At 38.9% G+C, this 9,749-nt stretch overlaps 1 long non-coding RNA gene across 1 annotated transcript; it reads left to right on the top strand.

Annotated features, from left to right (window-relative positions):
• The first annotated feature begins 1,135 nt into the window (after positions 1 to 1,135).
• On the top strand, positions 1,136 to 6,618 carry LOC118761001. The gene is made up of 3 exons (XR_004997088.1): positions 1,136 to 1,272; positions 3,892 to 3,942; positions 6,437 to 6,618. It is a non-coding gene; the product is annotated as an uncharacterized LOC118761001 (long non-coding RNA).
• The last annotated feature ends 3,131 nt before the right edge of the window (positions 6,619 to 9,749 follow it).

Here is a 9,749-nt window from a genome sequence, read left to right as displayed (position 1 = left end):
TATATACATATACATATATATATATATATTAAAAAAATATAAATATATGAAAGAATGGAGCTGAACGCCGAATTAACAAAATTCTTTATTTTCGACATATGTTTCGAAGGCTGCATATTCCTGATTGCGAAGGAATAAGGAGTATATTATGCCGCTTTCTCATCAGGAAAAGCAAGGAACTTATGTCAACATCAAAATGCACAAAAAACTTTTATATGATTGCTCACACGGAGCTCATAGCGAAAATGAGTGACTCTTTAAAATATTCCTTTATAAGGAGTGACGTCAAAGTGGTTGAATGTAGAAGAATCTAGAAGGTTCTAAAGGTTCAAGGGTTCAAACGAAGTTGGAGGAGAGAGGCATAAGAATAGGAAGGATTCGAATTAACCGATACCTGGGTAGCAAATTCGAATTAACCGATACCTGGTTAATTCGATATCGGTTAATTTGAATTATCCTTAATAAGATAATTCATTCAACTACTTATATATCAAATCAAATCAAATCAAACTAAATCAAAATAAATGAACATCAATGGAATTTGTATCCTTGTGGTACCAGTGCCGGTGGCACATAAGAAAACCATCCGAACGTGGCCGCAGCCAGTACCGCATCGACTGGCCTCCGTGCTGTGGGCACGTAACAAACACCATCCGATCGTGGCTGTTCGCCAGCCTCGTCTGGCACCTGTGTCGGTGGCACATAAAAACACCATCCGAGCGTGGCTGTCTGCCAGCCTCGTCTGGCACCTGTGTCGGTGGCACATAAAATCACCCACTACACCTCGGAGTGGTTGGCATTAGGAAGGGCATCCAGCTGTAGAAACACTGCCAGATCTGACTGGCCTGGTGCAGCCTTCGGGCTTGCCAGACCCCAGTTGAACCGTCCAACCCATGCTAGCATGGAAAGCAGACGTTAAACGATGATGATGATGATGTATATATATGTATATATATGTGTGTGTGTGTGTGTGTCTGCATAGCACTTGTAAACACATACATATTTCCCTGTATGTAATTGCTTAATTGTTGTGTCTCGTGATATTTTGTACTCTGAGTATGTACACACATTTATATTTGTTATAAATGAATGTTATTGAAGGGCTGTGTTTATATTTCTTCTTCCTCAGATGTGTGTTTTGTGAAGACGAAGTGGCCACAGAGAAGTTTCTTCCGTGTAAACATCTGTTGTTATGTAAGAAATGCTCTCCCCGAAAGATGCCTAAACGATGCCCTATGTGTGGCCAGAATATAACGAGCAAAAGTAGTTTGGGTAAGAATACTGTATGATCTGTCTGTTTGTCTCATGGGCTTTATGGTGTGGAATATTGTATTTCATGTTGTTGTGTAGATCCAGCAGACTTTTGGTAAAAGATGTTCCAGGTGTCTTTGTGATACCATATCTCTCACTTCACCCACTAAACTTTGTTCTTGTCCAATTAGAAGACTTTGTCACGCTTCAAGATGGTTACTTTCTGCAACATAAGAATAATAAAGGCTACTGAATTAAAAACGGTGACTAAATATCAATAAATCTCCAAGGTTCTCTCAGTAAATACCGACATTTTGTGTGTGATTAGAGTGATTAATGATTTATCAATAGCTATGGAAGTTTGTAATTAAAAACAACTACACTTAATTGAATATCAGAGTGAGCCTTTATAAAGTAGGAGATTCAATAAGAAAATCTCAACTGAGGGTTTAGGGACCAACATTAGAGAGGGGACATCAAAAGGGTGGGGAAACTTTGATTGATGTATAGATTAGTATTCCTGAGTATCAGTTCTTCTGAACCGTTTCAAATATTTTCACAGCAATAATGTGCGGATGACAAGTTTTATGTCGTTAATGAGGTTTTGTGTGAATGTAGTGTGTTAATTTAGGTCACGAGATATCACTTCCTGTTAGACCTGATGTCACTTTCTGTTCGACCGGTTTTATTCAGGAGGATGAATGACATTGAAATATCTTCAGATATTTCCCCACATCTGATTACATTCTGGAGAACTGTGATGTGGGTAATTAAGATTAAAGATTACTAGTAGTAACCAATAACAAAGAGAACAGGTATATATATATATATATATATATATATATTATATTAAATTAGAGATAAAACCACTATTAGGCCAATTATACAATGAAAAACTTAAGCCAATACATAAGATTAATTAATTTATATTATTTTAAATATATATCAAAATTATTAAAAAAAAGATAATTATCTTTTTTTAATAATTTTTTTTAATAATTTTGATATATATTTAAAATAATATAAATTAATTAATCTTATGTAGTGGCTTAAGTTTTTCATTGCATGATTTGCCTAATAGTGGTTTTATCTCTAATTTAATATAATATAATATTTTACTATAAAATTGGATTCAATCCTAAATCTGATTTTTCCCTGTAAGTTTGGATTTATTCCCTAATATTTTATTATATATATATATATATATATAAAATATTAGAAAAAAACCCCACCTTTTTATCAATTCAAAATGAATAATTGAATTACACCATCTATTTTAATTGTAACTTTTCTAGTATATGTAATTTTCTAGATGGTGTAATTTAATTATTCATTTTGAATTGATAAAAGGTGGTTCTTTTCTAATATTTCACATATATATTATATTGTGTGGAATTTGATTTAGTATTTCTAAATTGATTTCTTTTTCCTTGTAAGTTTGGTTTTATTCCCTCAAATAATAATTATATATATATATATATATGTGTGTGTGTGGTCTATATATATATATATATTATATATATAATATATATATATATATATATTATATATGTATGTATATATCCATCTTGAAGTTGTGTGTCGTGTTCTAGGCTGGATCTTCGATTCACAACTTGGTTGACACTGGAATTAAGCAGAAGATGAGACGAATGTTGATTAAAGATGTCTAGAGGTGAAATGACAATGTTTTTGTCGCAGATTTAGCACAAATATATGAAAAACAATACAAAACTAAGAACTAAGAGTAAAACCTATCAGGTGATTATTAAATGAGATAATTACTGAGTTGTTAGAATTGTTGACTGCCTTATGAGACAGAGAAGGTTTGGTAAGTTTAGTCTATCCCTTTGTGGGCCTAAATATAATAATAATAATAATAATAATTGTGTACAGTGCTCAGGTGCACTACAACTCATCTAAAGTGTATATATAATCAGGTGTAGTTTCGGCAGATTTCGTAAAGCATGAGGGCCTTAAAGGATGCAGTGTCATGGCAGTCAACAACTGACGCAGGCAGTTTATTCCATGCTTCAGCAACTCTGAGCGTGAAAAAATGTTTCCGAAAGTCATGGGAGCTGTGTTGTTTTCTAACTTTGTAGGCATGTCCACGTGTGTTAGACACATGGAGATCAAAAAGGTGTTCAGTGTTGTTGTTGGTGAGGTGGTTGATAACTTTGTGGGTGTGGGTGTTTACCAAGTCCGTCACCAGACGCCGGAGCTTCAGTGAATCCATGCCCAGGGAAACAAGGCGCTCAGAGTATGGTAGGTGTCTGATGGAGGGTATGCGTTTGGTTGCACGTCTCTGGACAGATTCCAGGAGGTCAATGTTCTGAGCAAGATAGGGGTTCCAAACTGATGATGCGAATTCCAAGTGTGGTCGTATCATAGCTGTATACAGTTTTAAATAGATGGCTGGAGAGCGGCTAACAAAAGTCTTGCTGAGTGATGCCAAGACACCCTCGGCCTTCTTGACAATTGAAATATTGAAACATTACTCGCTGTAGAAATTATGAAAATGTTGTCCAAAAGTCTATTGGTCACCAATTGACGAATACTCCTTCATAACAATAAAATATAGATCATTAATAAGGAGAAAGAAACTTTACTACAAAGTCTTAAATTTGGAAATGTATTTTTCAGTTGGTCGGCAGTCATCGAAGAGGGAAGTCCAGGTGTTGGCAGACTCAGTGGGTAAGTATAAAATAACTAATTATGTTAGTCAACATTATTTCATACGGCGTATAGGGGTGGTTTCCCGGTTTCTGTGTGAAAAGTCTGGCTGCATTCGAAAAAATATATACATTAGGCGCAGGAGTGGCTGTGTGGTAAGTAGCTAGCTTACCAACCACATGGTTCCGGGTTCAGTCCCACTGCGAGGCACCTTGGGCAAATGTCTTCTACTATAGCCCCGGGCCGACCAAAGCCTTGTGAGTGGATTTGGATTTGGTAAATGGAAACTGAAAGAAGCCCGTTGTATATATGTATATATATATATAAGTGTGTGAGTATATGTTTGTGTGTCTGTGTTTGTCCCCCTAGCATTGCTTGACAACCGATGCTGGTGTGTTTATGTCCCCGTCACTTAGCGGTTCGGCAAAAGTAATTGTATTAAACGTAAAGTATACTAGCCATCTCAATATGGCTAACCACTAAGGGTGGGTGTTACTGTAGCTTGTAGCCCCAGGATATCATCGTCTCCAGCTGGCTTTAGGCACACTTTCTGTGCCGTACGCCGAAGACAGGCAAATACCTAGAAACTGCAGTCCGTGCGTATCACTTAGGTTTACGAGAGAGGGATGACCTCCCTTTGCAAATACCATAAGGGCACAGAAAGTGTGCCTAAAGCCAGCTGGAGACGATGATCTCCTGGGGTTAAAAGCTACAGTAACACCCACCCTTAGTGGTTAGCCATATTGATATGGCTAGTATACTTTGCGTTGCCGAGCGGTTAGTGTTTACATCTCGTTCAGAGATTTATAATTGTATTAAAGATATTACTGAAAATTCATAACATCGAGTCTAGCATGGTTTGTAAAATGGATAAATTAGAAAATACAATAGAGTTGATATTATCTTTTAGAACGGAACTAAAAAATGTTTTGTTTTTCGTGTAAGTTGAAGATGAAGATTTTGTTTCTTTTTCCTCCTAATTTCCTGACTAAGTTTTCCGATAAATCATTGATGTTGTTGCTGTTGCTGCTAGCTATCCAGACATTTGTTGCAACATGTTGCCAGCGGCGAGCTGGCAGAAACGTTAGCACACCGGGCGAAATGCTTAGCGGTATCTTGTCTGCCGCTACGCTCTGAGTTCAAATTCCTTCGAGGTCGACTTTGCCTTTCATCCTTTCAGGGTCGATTAAATAAGTACCAGTTACGCACTGGGGAAGATATAATCGACTTAATCCGTTTGTCTGTCCTTGTTTGTCCTCTGTGTTTAGCACCTTGTGCGTAGTAAAGAAATTGGTAAGTAGTTTGCTTACGAACCACATGGTTCCGGGTTCAGTCCCACTGAGTGGCACCTTGGGCAAGTGTCTTCTACTATAGCCTCGGGCCGACCAAAGCCTTATGAGTGGATTTGGTAGACGGAGACGGAAAGAAGCCCGACCTCGTGTGTACCGTTGGCGATTTTTTTTCCTGTCTTCCCTTCTTTCCTTCTCCTATGTTTCTGACGAAGAGCTCCGCTCGAAATGTTAAGCCCTCCTTCTTTCCTGAGCGTCCAATAATACTATATTTGTTCCACGTCCTCGCGTTGTTGTGTTTTTTTGTGCTTTCTTGTTTGGATTAAAATTATATATATATATATATATATATGTGTGAGTGTGTGTGTGTGTGTGTGTGTGTATGTGTGTGTGTGTGTGTGTGTATGTTTGTGTGTCTGTGTTTGTCCACCAACATCGCTTGACAAACGATGCTGGTGTGTTTGTGTCCCTGTAACTTAGCGGTTCGGCAAAAGAGACTGATAGAATAAGTACTAAGCTTACAAATAAGCTCTGGGGTCGATTTGCTCGACTAAAGGCGATGCTGCAGCATGGCCACAGTCAAATAACCGAAACAAGTAAAAGCGTATTATCGATAAAGAGCGAAGATTCAGGAACGTTTGTCTATTTCGTTGTCGATCTAAATTTTGCGCTGTTAATGTGACCGCGATCGAAAGCATAAAAATGATGACCAAAAGAATTTGGGTCACCAGTTGACCATTGATGATGGAAATGTCTCACAATAATAAAATATAGATTACTAGCAGTATCGCCCGGCGTTGCTCGGGTTTGTAAGGGAAATAACTATAAAGCATTTTTAGAGAGTTATAGCCCAAAAATAGCAAAAAATGCATTAAAAATGGAAAAAAAATTATGGTAAATTTTTTTTTAAATCGTTGACTCATCGTAGACATTTTTAGAGAGTTATTTCCCGTATATTTTAAAAAATATGCCTTAAAATGGAAAAAAATGATGGTAAATAATTTTTAAAATCGTAGACTCATTGTAGATGCGCGCTAATACCCAAAGGGCTTGATATGAATCACGACTATAAGATACCCGGTTTTGGTTAAACTGCACCGCAAAATGTGGGAGTAGTTAGGAATCTAAATCGAAGGGGACAGACACTCACACAACTACAGTTTTATATATAAAGATTAATAATAAATACTATTAAATACTATTAAACTTGGAAATATTTTTTTCAGTGTCTCAAATGTTTGAGGACAAGGGTGTGCAAACTGATCCCCTGTCATCGCAGTCTACATCCCAGCAAGGTGGTGAGTATAAAATAACAGTTCCTAATTGATTTCTATAAGGTTTGCTTCACCTGGGAATATTGTGTTTGAAAGAATAACTTAAAACAGGTTATATTCTTTCCAATGGAAAGATTAAGATACTCTTACTCTTTTACTCTTTTACTTGTTTCAGTCATTTGACTGCGGCCATGCTGGAGCAGTGCCTTTATTCGAGCAAATCGACCCCGGGACTTATTCTTTGTAAGCCCAGTACTTATTCTATCGGTCTCTTTTGCCGAACCGCTAAGTGACGGCGACGTAAACACACCAGCATCGGTTGTCAAGCAATGCTAGGAGGACAAACACAGACACACAAACACACACACACATACATATATATATACATATATACGACAGGCTTCTTTCAGTTTCCGTCTACCAAATCCACTCACAAGGCTTTGGTCGGCCCGGGGCTATAGTAGAAGACACTTGCCCAAGATACCACGCAGTGGGACTGAACCCGGAACCATGTGATTGGTAAGCAAGCTACTTACCACACAGCCACTCCTGCGCCTGTATAAATATTTTTATTAAATATATCAGTTTACTGAAAGGTAAATCGATATCTTTGTTGTTGGTAATAATGTTTAAATTAGAAGAATCAGTAGAGTTAATTTTGTCTTTTGATCAAGAAACTAATGATGTTGTTTAAGTGTAAACAGGTGAGTTAATTATGGTTGTGTTTGTTTCACATTTTTATTGTTTATTGAAGAATTGTTATTGTTGTTTTTTAAGCAGATGTCTCTCATAAGTTGGTAGAAGCACTCCGTCGGTTACGATGATGAGGGTTCTGGTTGATCCGAATCAACGGAACAGCCTGCTCGTGAAATTAACGTGTAAGTGGCTGAGCACTCCACAGACACGTGTACCCTTAACGTAGTTCTCGGGGATATTCAGCATGACACAGAGAGTGACAAGGCCGGCCCTTTGAAATACAGGTACAACAGAAACAGGAAGTAAGAGTGAGAGAAAGTTGTGGTGAAAGAGTACAGCAGGGATCGCCACCATCCCCTGCCGGAGCGTCGTGGAGCTTTAGGTGTTTTCGCTCAATAAACACTCACAACGCTCGGTCTGGGAATCGAAACCGCGATCCTACGACCGCGAGTCTGCTGCCCTAACCACTGGGCCATTGTGCCTCCACTCTCTTTTTCTAATGATGTTGACACAAAAAAAAACCCGTTGAAATAAATGATGGAAATGGAGAAAAAAATTTTTTAAGAATTAATTGAAAGTTACACGAGAAAATTTCTGGTAAACGCAGGAAGGAGAAGAGTTTTTCTGTGGGTAAGAGTGTATGAGAGCCTAAAGAATCAATAGAGACCAACAGTTACACGATTTGATCCAGCCATCCATTTTCTCTGTCCTTTATTCATAGAAGGGTTGCTGGGGTAGATTCTTTAGGAATCTCCTTCGTCGGGTCCTATCAGAACTTCTTCTGAATCCATTCTCAAAGATGACCAATTGAAACTATGGATTTTATCCAACAATCTATAGGTGCAGGAGTGGCTGTGTGGTAAGTAGCTAGCTTACCAACCACATGGTTCCGGGTTCAGTCCCACTGCGTGGCATCTTGGGCAAGTGTCTTCTACTATAGCCTCGGGCCGACCAAAGCCTTGTGAGTGGAATTGGCCGCGAGTCCGCTGCCCTAACCACTGGGCCATTGCGCCTCCACAGAATTACAATGAAAGGGATGACATAAAAATACCATATAATAGATCTGACTTCTGACCTCTTACCTAGATATAAAAAACAAAAGGCAAAACCAAGAGAAAAACAGTGTTGTCAAGTGATGACCACCCTATCACTGATAGTAAATCTATCATTTTATCTACTAAAAAGGACTTTGGTTTCATTCTTGGCCAACCATTGTCACACACACACTCTCTCTCACACACTCTCTCTCTTTCTCTCTATCACCCTTTCATCATCATCATCATCATCATCGTTTAGCGTCTGCTTTCCATGCTAGCATGGGTTGGACGGTTCTACTGGGGTCTGTGAAGCCAGAAGACTTCATCAGGCCCAGTCAAATCTGGCAGTGTTTCTACGGCTGGATGCCCTTCCTAACGCCAACCACTCCGTAAAAGAGTCTAACAGGGGTCACCACCACACTCTGCCGGAGCCTCGTGGAGTTTTAGGTGTTCTCGCTCAATAAACGCACACAACGCCCGGTCTGGGAATCGAAACCGCGATCCTCCAACCGCAAGTCCACTGCCCTAATCACTGGGCCATTGCACCTCCACAAGATAAATACGTTTTGCAAGATATAATGCATTAAATGATGTCCTCATAATTTATCGTCTGATTTTTCAAGCCGCTATGCATTGGATGGTTCGTCAGTGTCCAAATCAGTTTTTAATTAAAGTTACCACCCACCCACCCACATTGGTTGAGGAACATGTCTCACTTAAACATTCCAGCGTTTCTAAGGTGGTATGCGCCCCCTAACACCAGCCACTTCATAGATTATCCTGGGTGCAATTTATTATGCCTAAAGCAATAGAAAGTTTGTGATGTCTACAAGAATATTAAACGCTCCCCTTTAACTTATACATATGGTTCCAGGTTCAGTCCCACTGCGTGGCATCTTGGGCAAGTGTCTTCTACTATAGCCCCCCGGCTGACCAATGCCTTGTGAGTGATTTGGTAGACGGAAACTGAAAGAAGCCTGTCGTATATATGTATATATATATGTGTATTTTGTGTATATGTTTGTGTGTCTGTGTTTGTCCCCCTAGCATTGCTTGACAACCGATGCTGGTGTGTTTACGTCCCCGTCACTTAGCGGTTCGGCAAAAGAGACCGATAGAATAAGTACTGGGCTTGCAAAGAATAAGTCCCGGGGTCGATTTGCTCGACTAAATGCAGTGCTCCAGTATGGCCGCAGTCAAATGACTGAAACAAGTAAAAGAGTAAGAGTATACAAAGAAATATCAGATGCTTCGAAAGACGAAAGAGAAAAAAGATTGGAGTGTAGCTCCTTAAGAACCTCTACAGGTTACTAGGAGCCTGTTTGCAGATGCTAAGGGCAGCAGGTAGAAATGTACTGAAAGTGAGCTGAACAAGCATATAGATAACACCTACAATGACCCTAAAGCGGGATCAACTGTTTCGTGCAATCTACAGAAATTCCGATTTCAAGACGATGACAATCTTTTGTGAAATATTTTGTCACAAACTTCATATTGAAATTGTTATAGCAGCTCCTCATCAGATCCTTAAT

The sequence above is a fragment of the Octopus sinensis genome, unplaced genomic scaffold (genome assembly GCF_006345805.1).
Source record: "Octopus sinensis unplaced genomic scaffold, ASM634580v1 Contig04224, whole genome shotgun sequence".
NCBI lineage: Eukaryota > Metazoa > Mollusca > Cephalopoda > Octopoda > Octopodidae > Octopus > Octopus sinensis.
This window is presented reverse-complemented; position numbering and strand designations above follow the sequence as displayed.